At 45.8% G+C, this 13,830-nt stretch overlaps 1 protein-coding gene across 10 annotated transcripts in view; it reads left to right on the top strand.

The window, feature by feature from the left end:
- casz1 (castor zinc finger 1) overlaps positions 1–13,830 on the top strand; it is a 400,652-nt gene that overhangs the window by 167,457 nt on the left and 219,365 nt on the right. The window contains exon 1 of one of the 10 annotated variants that reach the window (XM_085967447.1): positions 10,285–10,565. The exons of the other annotated variants lie outside the window; for them this stretch is intronic. The gene's annotated coding sequence lies outside the window, so the exon portion shown is untranslated. Of the gene's footprint in view, positions 1–10,284; positions 10,566–13,830 lie in introns of those variants that run through there. 10 annotated transcript variants of the gene reach the window in all.

Here is a 13,830-nt window from a genome sequence, read left to right as displayed (position 1 = left end):
GCCTGTCAGAAGGGGTAATAATGCCTTATAAATGAGGCGGTTTACATAGAATTGCATCAAGTCTATAGCACAGAAACAGGCCATTCGGTCCAACTAGTCTGGGCCGGTGTTTATGCGCCACACGAGCCTCGTCCCTCCCTAATTCATAGAAACATAGAAGATAGGAGCAGGAGTAGGCCATTCGGCCCCTCGAGCCTGCTCACCATTTAATGAAATCATGGCTGATCATCCAAATTTAGTACCCTGTCCCTGCTTTCTCCCCATATCCCTTGATCCCTTTAGCCTTAAGAAATATATCTAACTCCTAATTCATCTCACCCTATTTGCATATCCGTCTATTCCTTTCTCTCTCATGTGTTTATCCGGCCTGCCCTTAAATGCATCGATACTATTCGCTTCAACCGTTCCCTGTGGTAGCGAGTTCCACATTCTCACCACTCTCTGGGTAAAGAAGTTTCTCCTGAATTCCCTAGTGGATTTATTCGTGACTATCTTATATGGCACCTAGTTCTGGTCTCCCCCACAAGTGGAAGTACCTTCTCTACGTCTACCTTATCAATAGCAAAGTCCTTCATGATTTTAAAGACCTTTATCAGGTCACCCCTCAGCCTTCTCTTTTCTAGAGCAAGGAGCCCCGGCCTGTTCAGCCTTTCCTGATAAGTATATCCTCTCAGTTCTGGTTCTTGATTGGGGTGATGGCAAAGTTGTAAAAATTGTCACATCAGAGGAAGTATTAAAGCACGGAGCCTTGTAAAGTGACCGACTGCATCTATAATGAAGCCTTTTGCCTCATTGTACAGGCAGTAGCAATAGTGAAGATGCAGACGTCAGTTGCTGTTTTATACGTACAAGTCTACAGTGTCGTCTCTGATAGAGTAGCGGACCTGCAGTGCCAGCAGTTGAGAACCTCCTTCTGACCAGAAGGTCACAGTTTGAGTTTCAGTGGTGTCCGTCGTGAGAGTTAATCTTCCGCCATCAGAGGCTGGAACGTTAGGTGGGAGATTGGGCAGATGTGAGCCTCTTCATCTGGCTGGCGGGAGGGTGGAGGGAGCTCATTCTCACATTGTTTGAGCTGCCTCACCTTAAGCCCCCATTCCTGATGGATGATCCGAGTGGGATGGACAGCAGTTGTGAAGCCGGAGGCACAGTCGCCTTGCTGTTCTGTGAGGGAAAAGACGTCACGTGGTGGGGAGTGACCCGGAGAGTCGGAGGGAAAGGGAAAACGAGAACACTAAGAACCAGCTCCCGCTGAGACTCGAACTTTACAACGAAACCCTAACAGGTGCCAAATGAGTCTTTCTAGGGAAAGGTCAGTCCTTATTGGTTACACCAAGTTACACGGTAATAAAGAAAGAAAATATGAAGGTCCTACTTGTAGTTTAGCTTCCTACAGGCTATGTGTAGATTCATTAATGGGACATGAGTCAGGTGGCTTTAATTTAGTCTAAATTAACAGATGACTGTTCAACCTACCAAGAGACGAGCAGTTAAAGAAGTCACCAATCCGCCAGTACTCATCCTTAGGTATTAGCTCAGGACAGTTTATTGAGATGTTTTTGCATTTTGTTAAAACAAAGTTAGCACTTCTAACGTTTACTACTTAAATCATTGCCTTCTGCCCGTACTGCTCCTTTATGTCGTCTGCATTTGAAATCCATCGGGTGGTTTAAACCACGCTAGGCACACACGGGGGAAAGCTTGCTGTTCAATCTCCCGCCCTGGCAGACAACCAAAGTCACCTATCCTCAACTTTCTGGCTTCCACTTGGGCCTGTGGGTGGGGACCACACTGAGCACGTTGCCTCAGAGAGGGGCACGACGGGAGACGAAGAGAAGGAGAGAGTTGGGAGGGGAGGGGGCCTCTCTCCACATACATGGACCAGCAGAGTCTGCAGTGTCCTACAAACAGGCCCATAGTGAGAAGCCAGCAGAGGTGGAGGGTAGAAAGGGGACACGTGCTTACAGCACTTATTTGAAGCTATTTCCTGAACTTCACTGGTAATTTCCTTCAGCCAGCTGTGAGAAAGTCATTTTTTTTGAAGCGAGCAACACAATGATGTAGATTGAGGCCGTCAGCTGATGCTGATCATTGGCACCTGATACTGAGCCAAGTTGGAGTATGAAATATTAAACGTTGCGTTTTATCAACAAGAAACAAACAATAAAGGCTCCGTATGTTCGGTATCTGTGCTTGAAATACCCCACTTTCTAACCGTACAGGTTATCAGCTCAGCAAAAACCTGACGGGTGGGCATTGAGACCCGACCGCAATTTTAACTCGGGCCTGAGCACGGAATCCACCTGGAGTTAAAATCGGGGCCCAATAGGAGACTGTGCGAGGATTCCTGATTTCAAGCCAGTGGTGATGCGGGGGGAAGGGGTAGAGTGTGTAGGGTGGTAGTATTCGCATCATAGGAGGAACAAGAGAGTAAAGTTCAGAGCAGTAAGGGCCATAGCAGTAGAGGTGGAGCGTCCTGAATCCGGCAACCTCGGGACCGAGGCTGATCCGGTTTTCGTGTTTTTCCGGACTCGGAACGTGTTTCTGATGTCCGAAGTCCGAAAATATCGCAACCTGGGCTTGGGCGTTTCCGGACTTCGGACATCAGAAACACGTTCCGAGTCCGGAAATGCCTGGGCCCAGGTTGCGGTTTGACAGGGTGTCCGTATTCCGGAACATTTTACGGATTCCGGAACTCCGGATTTTGGACGCTCAATCTGTACTTACAAAATGGAGAGCAAAGGGAAAGGTTGTGGCAGAGAGGGAGAGTTTGGAGGCTTGGAGAATACAATTTTGTACCGTTGAAGCAGTTGCTTGATCACTTTTAAATCACGACTCAGGGGGCTAGTTGACTCTTAGCAAACATATCGTAGCTTCGACATCGGTGAGTCATTATTTTAAAGATGGCGGACATTCACCAAGGAATGATGCGATGTACTTTTAACTTTGTTCACAATTGCTGCCTTGGTTGTGGAAAATTCCTGTTGCAGGAGTGGGTGGATTGTTTATACCGTGAATGTTGAATCTTAGTATGGGAACAGCTGTACCTCAGGGGGAACGAATTCTTGTGCTAAATCTTAACTGGAAACAGTAAGAATTGTCCCGAGAAGTAATGTTTAACACCCTGAAAGTGTTGATATTTCAAAGCACTGTTGTGGGATAAACAATTCATCCACTCGAGAAACCTGCATTAGGAATTTAATTTTTTCACCACCATTGCCCTTTACACACACAGCACACCAGTTGTGAGCAAGATTAAAACTGCAGCACATCACTCCCAGGCGAGCCACCTCCATCTCTAAAATAATGACTTCTGTAAATGGGAGGGAGACCGTAGCCACCGCCAATGTTAATTATTATATTTATATTATAAAAATAGAGAAAAAGTGCTGCCACCGTCATTTAAAAGTGATTGCACTATCTTCAGGAAACAGTGGTACAAAGGAGTTGCAACCTAAAGGGGTAAAGAAAAGTTTGTCCTTTTCGATAAAAGGAAATGGCGTTGTCTTAAAAAAATTAGCAACATCCATATCGTGAACCGTACGACTCAATAATGATTAGCTCTAATTACCAACAGCTTGTGGACAGCTAAAGCTGATTAAAACACTGTTTAACAATATTCGCTGATGTATACTTAACTATTCTAACCTTTCCCCCCCCCCTCCGCCGCCGCCCCCCCCTTTAAATGGCAGGGCATTTTGTTCCCTTAACAATTAAGAGTAATATTTATCCAATTTAACATCGCAGGCACAGAGCGTAGGGAAGTTTCTTCTGTATGGTTTTTAAACAAATAAAGTAAGGCGCAGAGAACTGTGAGGGAACAATAGCAGCAGGTGGTTTTTTCCAGACACTCTTTATTGTGATTGGAGGGTGCTGTGCTGTTGTTTTATCCGACTATTCCGGGGCAGGGGTGGGTGGGAACAGTCTCCACTGTTTGACCTGTGGGATATCGTCGTGGTAACTGTGTCTAGGTACTAAAATAACATGCTTCCAACCTTTAGAATCGTTCTCCACAGCACCCCCCCCCCCCCATTTGTTTCTTTTCGTTGCTATAGAGCAGAGCTCCGACAGAGTTGGCAACCTTCCCGTAAATAAAACGGAGACATCACCTGTACTCATTTTACATTTTATTCAGCATTAAATATATCAACGCCCGCCCACCCCACAATCATTTTGTGCCTGTGACCTTGCTATTTGCACATAACATTTGTTTGTAAATGGACATCTGATTTTTTTAAAATTTAGCTGAAATTTCTATTATTCTTTACAGATTGTACTTAATTTCATTTTATTCCATTTAATGAAAGGATAACTTTCTGCATTATTACATTACAAAGACTCATAATAATGTTATTTATAGAGAAATGCTCCAAAATAGGCTGCCCGGCAATGCGTAATTCAATTAGTCAGCTGCAGATTTTAGAACAATTTTCCATTACATATTTTGTTTGCACATAATAAACCCAAGAAATCCTTTTGGAGCAGGATTCCATGTCAGATTATGCCAGGCTTCTGATGGCACCCTTTAATCTGCAAAGGCTGCAGTCACTTTTTTTTTTGAAGGACACCTGTTTTTGTCACATTTTTGTATAGACAGTTTCACACATTTGATGCCTGATTTATTCACTTGTTCTGTAATATTTAATACGTCCTTGATTCCTATATCCCTATTTCGTTCTCTCACTGCGATATTCCACTTCGGTGGAGGGGTGGCGAAAAGGAGAGAAGAATCCATGGGGGTATATAGCCCGTTTTACAACTCTCCCGACTGTTACCTCCGTTGAAGTCAGTAGAAATACAAAACTGGGGGGAGATGTTTTAAGGTGATTCTTCTTCTTCTTCTTCGGCAATCCCTCGGAACCGAGGATGACTTGCTTCCACATTAAAAATGAGTTCGCAGGTGACTGATGAGTCCGATGCGGGACCTACAGTCTCTGGTTGAAGGGGCGGGCGGGTGGGTGGGGTGCTTGGGTTGACGTGCGCTGCCTGCGCTTGGTTTCCGCTTGCTCCCGGCGAAGAGGCTCGAGGTGTTCGGCGCCTTCCTGGATGTTTCTCCTCCACTTTGTGCGGTCTTGGGCCAGGGATTCCCAAGTGTCGGTGGGGATCTTGTACTTTTCCAAGGAGGCTTTGAGGGTGTCCTTGAAGCGTTTCCTCTGCCCACCTGGGGCTCTCTTGCCGTGCCGGAGCTCTGAGTAGAGCGCTTGATTTGGGAGTCTCGTATCGGGCATGTGGACGATGTGACCCGTCCATCGGAGCTGATAAGGTGATTGGCAGAAGAACCAAAGGCGGCATGAGGAAAATCTTTTTTTACACAGTGAGTGGTTAGATCTGGAATGCGCTGCCTGAAAGGGTGGTGGAGGCAGATTCAATCGCGGCTTTCAAAAGGGAATTGCATAAGTACCTGAAGGAAAAAAATATGCAGGGCTACGGGGAAAGGGCGGGGGAGTGGGACTAGCTGAGGTGCGCTTGCAGAGAGCCGGCATGGGCTCGACGGGCCGAATGGCCTCCTTTTGTGCTGTAACCATTCTATGATTCTATGTTGAACGGGCTGCCGACTCGCTACCACCCGTTTTACACAATCACACAACGTCAAAGCTACCCTATGTGTCTGGGCATGCTGCTCTTTGGTCTAACCTCCAGGAGGCAGGCTTGATCAATGCTGGGTGGAAGGACGTCTCCTCCCCACATGCCCCACATGCCGGGACAGACAAAACTCATCCAATCTGAAAGAAGCCCATAAGAGAATGCCAGAGGCGAGATACAAGCTTGTGTTGCAGTTGAGATTTCAGTGCTGTGATGGTAGCATTAGTGGGAGGACCCGTTCATCATTGTTTTGAAGACCATGCATAGATGGGGCACTCTGGAGGCAAAGTGGACTTTTTCTTCTTGGCAATTTCTCCCCCCCCCCCACCCTTCTGCTTTGAAGGCATTGCCTCCTCACTGGGTGTGGGTCCATACCCATAGGCACTAGCTTCCCTCCGGTAACTCACCCAGATGCCTTCATTTATGAGCCTTGACCATACATAGTGGCACAATGTTTGTCCACAGATCCACACTTGCAGCAAGATTGATTAGATAGGAATCCGAGTGGGAATCTTAACCCTGGACAATATTCTCCTTCCCAACCTCAGGAGGCTGAGACCAATAGTAATGCCCCTACCATCACCCCTGCTGAGATTAAAAAAGTCAACGCAGATGGGCAATCAAATTTAGGAAGGATGGGGGGCTTCTAATCATAAAATAACGGGTTCAAGGCGAGAGCTGTGTTTCATGTTGTTGGGTGTGTTTGATTCTTCTTGTTTAGGGCACTAGGTGATGTAACACTCTGTGGAAGCCTGTAATTTCATCTCAATGAAGAGAATAATTGTTATTGTCCATTTCAATTACAATTACGGGCATGTGATGATTCTTACCCAGAAGTCCACGGGGGTGGGGTTGGAATGAGAGAAAGAAAAAAAGGAGAAAAAAAGTAAATATTTAATTTTTTTTTTTAAATCATGTGACTAGAGAAGGAAAAGTGTTCTGCAAAACATGTTTGTTTCTAGGAAACTAAAATATCCTCCAGTCCCCAAAGGATTAATTATGTACACAGGTTATAAAAAAAATGCATTGCAGTATCAGATATCTGAACTTCAGATTTCCAAACTCTCCACAGTAACACCAGCTGCCAAATCCATACAATTCCTTACAACACTTTAGGGAATTGGAATACCCAACAGGAGTATCTCAAATTAATTCAATGTCTTTGATAGACAGTTGATCAGATAGATATCAACCAGTGGACAGATTTGGATCTGAGGTTAGACGGCTCCTGGATCTCAGATTGACCAGCGTTTCTGGGTTAATTTCAGGTTAACACAACACTTCTGGTGGATAGTCCTCAATCCGAGATTGACCAGCACTTGTGGTAGACAGTTTGGGATCTGAGGTTAAGCCAACTTCTGGCCGACAGTTCTTGGATCTCAGATTGACCAGCACTTCTGATGGATAGTTTTAGTTAACCCAATACTTCTGGTAGATTGTTCAAGATCTCACGTTAACCTGGTGCTTCTGACTGTCCATATGTTGTGAGCTGGAGCCTCCACACTCTACAACCAGTACAAAAATACTCCATTCTCTCAGAGCCAGGGAACTTATTTTACTACCTGAATACTCAGGCTGAGTTTAGGTTTGCGATGTTATGCTGTGGCAAAATCGAATCAAAGGGGAAATCTAAGTTTGGTAAGTTAACCTAGCAAAGAGCAGATAGTAACCACAACCTTGGGTGTGCTGCAAAAAAAGTAAACCTCTAATTACTGCAAAAATACTAAGTAGAAAAAGAAGAAAGCAAAAATGACGAGGTTAGTCACAGGTATTTGGCTTACAGGAGCAGCTAGTGATTGACCTGAGCAATATGGGGCGATGAGTCTAAGGATTAATATACAGCTAGAAACCTGGAGCATCAGTGTGGGTCAAGGTGAAGCGAGTTGGCAGCATGACTGACAGCTTTGCCCAACCTGGACTTCAGCTCTTAGACACACGTCTAAAGGAAATACAGGTACAATCATTTAATAAACTATTTCTTTGTTGCATAAAAGGCTGCTAGCGAGACTAGGGGTTAAGTGTTTGAACTCTTCAACCTATTGAAGGCCCTTGGCAGTGATTTCCACAAAGACGTCTCCAGGCACTGCACTGGAACAGCATTTTCGGTAGATCTACCTCCACAAGACCCAACTGTTTACAACTAATCTCACATTTTCTTCACAGAAAGTGCAGCGGGCTTTGTTAAAATGATATATGATATTAAAAAAAATGCCTGCGAAGTATTCTATTTGACAGAGTAGAAACAGTTCAAAAGTGCTATTGTAACAGTCCTCCCTATATGGAAATACAATAGTGGCAGCACTGGAGGCAGACTGGGATAGAGTGGTGCAGAGTAGAAGACATTGCCCACGAACTGAGACATCTTGTAGGGAATGCCTGTGCGTTTAAACAGTTACATTGACGAGATTTTTTTTGCTGGTTATGAAATCTTCCTCGAGGTAAGGTCAGCACATTGAATATAATATTTGTGGGTAAATAGTCAACCTGCTGTTGTTTTGACAGTTTTGGATGTTTTTAAAGACTATAACAAAACCTCTCTAAATAAGGCAAATGATTCTCTGTTTCCTGGGCTTGGAGCTCCTCATCTTCCTAAAGATCCACTATTGCTCGACTGGCTGTCATCAGGAAACACTTTTCTGCTTTTTTTTCCCCACTAAGGTTGGTGGACACTTTGTTGATGCCCAGTTTCAGGACAGAGAGCGAAAATCACACCCGTCTTGTGCGGGGTGGGGGAAGACTGTTTTGTTGACAACTCGAGAGCTGGTTAGAGATGACAACACTGCCCCTTTAACTGGCACATTTTAGTGTATTTTTCTTTTTGCACTAGTTCGCATGTTTCCTGAAGTAGTACTGGGTTGTCACTAAAAACAGGTTATCTGGTCATTATCGTGTTGCTGCTTGTGGGAGCTTGCTGTGCGTAAATTGGCTGCGGCGTTTCCCTACATTACAACAGTGACTGCACTTCAAAAAAGTACTTCATTGGCTGTGAAGCATTTTGGGACGTCCTGACGTCATGAAAGGTGCTATAGAAATGCACGTTCCGACTTTCTCTTAACTGGGAAACATCAACTAGTTTAGTGGACTGGGTAACTTTGTGGCAAGGTGCACAGATACTGAAGTAAACATGGGGCGGGAGTGTAAAACACACCCAGACTTAAAGAAACGGTAGCTGTACATAAATGTTTTATTTGGGGGGTGGGGGTGGAAGAGAGGAGAGAAAACCCTGAAGAACCATTTATTTTTTCATAGTGAGATTATACGCGAGTGTTGCTCTTTATGGTGCGATTTATGTCATCACGCTGTGTGTTTGGAAACAAATGGAGAGGGGAAAAAGCCCAGCCTGCCTGACAGAGTTTAGCGAGGACAATGCCCATTTAAGTTCAAAAACTTGTGCTTGTTTCTCATGGTCCCTCTATGACGGTGCTTTATGGCATTGAAGCCTTGGGTTTAAACACCATGAAAGTGCGGCTGAGAAAGCTGCAAGGTTCCTGGGGACATCAGGGGGAGCTCAGCCATTTAAAGCCACCGAAACTGGAAGTGTCTCTCAGGACGTCCTGGTGCAGCCCGTCGCCCCTGGCATCTCTAGGTAGTGCTGGAATGTTTCCAGTCCCTTGATCCCGCTCCCCCACCCCCCCACCCCGCACCTTTTGTCACGCTTCCCTCAACATGTCCTTCCCCGCTGTCAGAGCCGCAAGAGAGTTCAAACACAATTTAACACATTCAAAAAGGTCAGATTTCTCAGTTTGATGAACCCCACCGCTTTTATCACAAAAGCCACTAAATTCACATCTTTCAACTCGCCCTCACTTTTGTCACAGCAGAAAGGCTTTTTTGAGTGGCGCTGAATTCGACCAGTACCTCCCGCTGCGCTCTCCTGAGGTTCTGGTAAATGTCCATCTCTCTCTGGGCTCTGGCTTCCCTTCAGCTTTGCTTCCCTCTCGCCTCCGGGTTTTTTTTCCAGTCAAAATGACAGCATCCAACTTACACTGAACTTTTGTCACCGTCCTGCCGCCGACTGTGTCAGACTTTTGTTAATTTTGTAACTCCCTTGTTTAAATTTGCATTTTTGCATGCATATCTTATATATTGTTTATGATGTAGTGTCTTCTTCTGGATACTTTATACAAAAGGGAATCTTCTGAACATTTTTTTTGGATTGTTTTGTTGCTGGTTGTGAATTGCGAAGGCCATGAGTTTATATCCGCCCGATTGAGCCGGCTAGGACTTATTTCACTTCAGACCCTTGAGATCGGAGAGTGGGGGGAAAAAAAGAAATAAGGAGGGAGAAAAAGTTACGGGGGTGGGGGGGGGAGAGAGAAGAAAAGAGATGAGATAGAAACATAGAAGATAGGAGCAGGAGTAGGCCATTTGGCCCCTCGAGCCTGCTCCACCATTCAATGAGATCATGGCTGATCATCCAAATTCAGTACCCTGTCCCTGCTTTCTCCCCATATTCCTTGATCCCTTTAGCCTTAAGAAATATATCTAACTCCTTCTTGAATATATTTAATGAATTGGCCTCTACTGCCTTCTGTGGTAGAGAATTCCACAGGTTCACCACTCTCTGGGTGAAGAAATTCCTCCACATCTCTGTCCTAAATGGCTTACCCCTTATCCTTAGACTGTGACCCCTGGTTCTGGACTCCCCGGCCATCGGGAACATCCTTCCTGCATCTAGTCTGTCCAGTCCTGTTAGAAATTTATAAGTTTCAATGAGATCCCCTCTCATTTTTCTAAACTCCAGTGAGTACAAGCCCAATCGATCCAGTCTCTTCTCATACGTCATTCTCTGCCATCCCAGGTATCAGTCTGGTGAATCTTCGCTGCACTCCCTCCATGGCAAGAACATCCTTCCTCGGATAAGGCGACCAAAACTGCACATAATACTCAAGGTGTGGTCTCACCAAGGCCCAGTACAAAGAACAGACCGAGGGAAAGCAATTTAATGAGAAAGAACTGATGAGGAAGAGCTGACGGAGAGAAAGGTTTGTGGGTTGCGGGTAGTTTTGCCATTTCTCACACCAGCTCCACTGTCAATAATGGCCTGTTTACTGGTTAAATGAGATGTTGTGTTAGATTCTGGTAACCCACTTATTAACTCAGCTGAGAACTGCCAGAAGTAGTCATGAGCCTGTGTCAGGCATAAGAACATAAGAAATAGGAGCAGGAGTAGGCCAATCGGCCCCTCGAGCCTGCTCCGCCATTCAATAAGATCACGGCTGATCTGATCCTAACCGCCAATCCACTATCACAGAACCATCTCCTGAATCTAACAGAATTAGACACACAAAATAGGAGCAGGATCAGGCTACACGGCCCCTGGGCCCGCTCCGCTACCCACAGGGCCATGACCGATCCGAACCTAGACTCATGTCCAAATTCCTGCCCGCTCCCCGTAACCCTTAATTCCCTTTACTTCTAGGAAACTGTCTATTTCTGTTTTAAATTTATGTAATGAGGTAGCTTCTACAGCTTTTTGGGGCAGCATATTCCATGGACCTACCACCCTCTGAGTGAAGTAGTTCCTCCTCATCTCAGTTTTGAAAGAGCAGCCCCTTATTCTAAGACTATGCCCCCTAGTTCTAGTTTCACCCATCATCGGGAACATCTTCCCTGCATCCACCCGATCCAACCCCTTCACAATCTTATATGTTTCAATAAGATCGCCTCTCATTCTTCTGAACTCCAATGAGTAGAGTCCCAATCTACTCAACCTCTCCTCATATGTCCATCCCCTCATCCCCGGGATTAACCGAGTGAACCTTCTTTGTACTGACTCGAGAGCAAGTATGTCTTTTCTTAAGTATGGACACCAAAACTGTACGCAGTATTCCAGGTGCGGTCTCACCAATACCTTGTACAACTGAAGCAATACCTCCCTATTTTTATATTCTATCCCCCTAGCAATGAAAGCCAACATTCCATTGGCCTTCTTAATCACTTGCTGCACCTGCATACTAACCTTTTGAGTTTCGTGCACCAGGACCCCCAGATCCCTTTGTACTTCAGTACTTTCCAGTTTCTTGCCATTAAGATAATAACTTGCTCTACGATTTTTCCTGCCAAAGTGCATAACCTCACTTTCCAGTATTGTATTCCATCTGCCAAATCTCTGCCCACTTACTTAGCCTGTCTATGTCCCCTTGAAGGTTTTTTATGTCCTCTTCACTCACTACTTTCCCCCCCATCTTAGTATCATCTGCAAACTTTGATATGTTACACTCGGTACCCTCCTCCAAATCGTTAATATAGATTGTAAAGAGTTGGGGACCCAGCACTGACCCCTGCGGAACACCACTAGTTACTGATTGCCAGTCTGAGAATGAACCATTTATCCCAACTCTCTGCCTTCTGTTAGATAGCCAATCCTCTATCCATGCCAGAATATTACCCCCAATCCCGTGATTTCTTATCTTAAGCAATAATCTTTTGTGTGGCACCTTGTCAAATGCCTTTTGGAAGTCTAAATACACTACGTCCACTGGTTCCCCGCAATGCTGGGATAAGGAAAAGTTAACGTTTCATTCCCAGGCACAGGTAGTCTGAATTAAGAGGCCCTTTCATTCGGAGGCCAGGAGTTCCAGGGGTCTCTTCTCTTGGGCAGAGAGGAGACCCCTGTAGCTATGAGGGGGCTGACGATCCTCAGTCAGGGTCGTGACATTCTGCAGGAAAACGGAAGCTGCCTGGTGGTGCATTGAGTTACTGTGCTGAGCCATGGGCCTCAAGAGCAGGGTAGGAATTCCAGGCTCAGCTGTTATTGGCTCCCAGACATCATCCAACAACAACAACAATTTGCATTTATACAGTGCCTTTAACGTAGCAAAACGTCCCAAGGTGCTTCACAGGAGCGATTATCAAACAAAATTTGACACTGAGCCACACAAGGAGATATTAGGGCGGAAGACCAAAAGCTTGGTCAAAGAGGAAGGTTTTAAGGAACGTCTTGAAGGAGGAGAGAGAGAAGTGGAGAGGTGGAAAAGTTTAGGGAATTCCAAACTTAGGGCCTAGGCAGCTGAAGGCACGGGCACCAGTGGTGGAGCGATTAAAATCGGGGATGCTCAAGAGGTCAGAATTGGCGGCATGCACAGATCTCGGATGGCTGTAGGGCTGGAAGAGGTCACAGAGAATGCAGCTCTCGGTAATGAGTTTGTCGTCTTTACTGGTGTGTCGGGTTGAGTGGAGAAGAAAGGGGGAGATTGGCGGGTGTTTGACTTCAGATCACATTTCAACCTTCCCCTCGCCAGCTGCCGACAGAGTGGCAGAAGGCGTGAGCCCGTCCACAAATGCCCACCCTTCTCGTTAGCTGAAGTCCTGCCACTGAGGTTACAACAGGGAGAGAAGGAGGTGCGACCTTATTTCAAAGACTAAAAGGGGGAGCGGCGCATTTGTACGAGGGGAAGGCAGGAGGAAGAGGACACGGTTTACAGATTTGTGCTGCTGGCGCGGAGTTCCAAGTGCTAGGAGCCCTCATTAAGGATTAGGGTTAAAGATAGAAAACATAGAAAAATGGGAGCAGGAGTAGGCCATTCGAGCCTGCTCTGCCATTCAATATGATCATGGCCGATCCTCTATCTCAATACCATATTCCCGCTCTCTCCCCATACCCCTTAATGCCTTTTGTGTCTAGAAATCTATCTATCTCCTTCTTAAATATATTCAGTGACTTGGCCTCCACAGCCTTCTGTGGTAGAGAATTCCACAGGTTCACCACCCTCTGAGTGAAGAAATTTCTCCTCATCTCAGTCCTAAATGTCCTTCCCCGTATCCTGAGACTGTGACCCCTCGTATCCTCCCTGCATCCAGTCTGTCTAGCCCTGTCAGAATTTTATACGTTTCAATGAGATCCCCTCTCATTCTTCTAAACTCTAGTGAATACAGGCCTAGTCGGCCCAATCTCTCCTCATACGACAGTCCTGCCATCCCAGGAATCAATCTGCCGCATTTTCTGTGCATTGAGAACACTGCGGGGTCTGCTGAATAATCTTCCCTCTCTTTTTTTTGCACGCTCCCTTTAAATGCGGCCATGTACGCGCAGTATCTTCCAGCAGCAGCAGCTTGTGAGCGGCCTGCGCGGAACCTCCCAATTGATGTGCGGCCGCGCAGCTTAGGAGGAACATTGCTGCTGAATCCCCCGGTGCCCCCAATGCCTGGCTCTATTTCGAAGAAGAAAAAGACAGACTTGCATTTCTATAGCGCCTTTCACGACCACCGGACATCTCAAAGCGCTTTACAGCCAATGAAGTACTTTTG

The sequence above is a fragment of the Somniosus microcephalus genome, chromosome 25 (assembly GCF_052327205.1).
Source record: "Somniosus microcephalus isolate GS21.2 chromosome 25, FLI_Smic_1.0, whole genome shotgun sequence".
Taxonomy (NCBI): Eukaryota; Metazoa; Chordata; class Chondrichthyes; order Squaliformes; family Somniosidae; genus Somniosus; species Somniosus microcephalus.
Note: the sequence above shows the minus strand (reverse complement) of the source record. Positions and strands in the feature narration are given on the sequence as shown.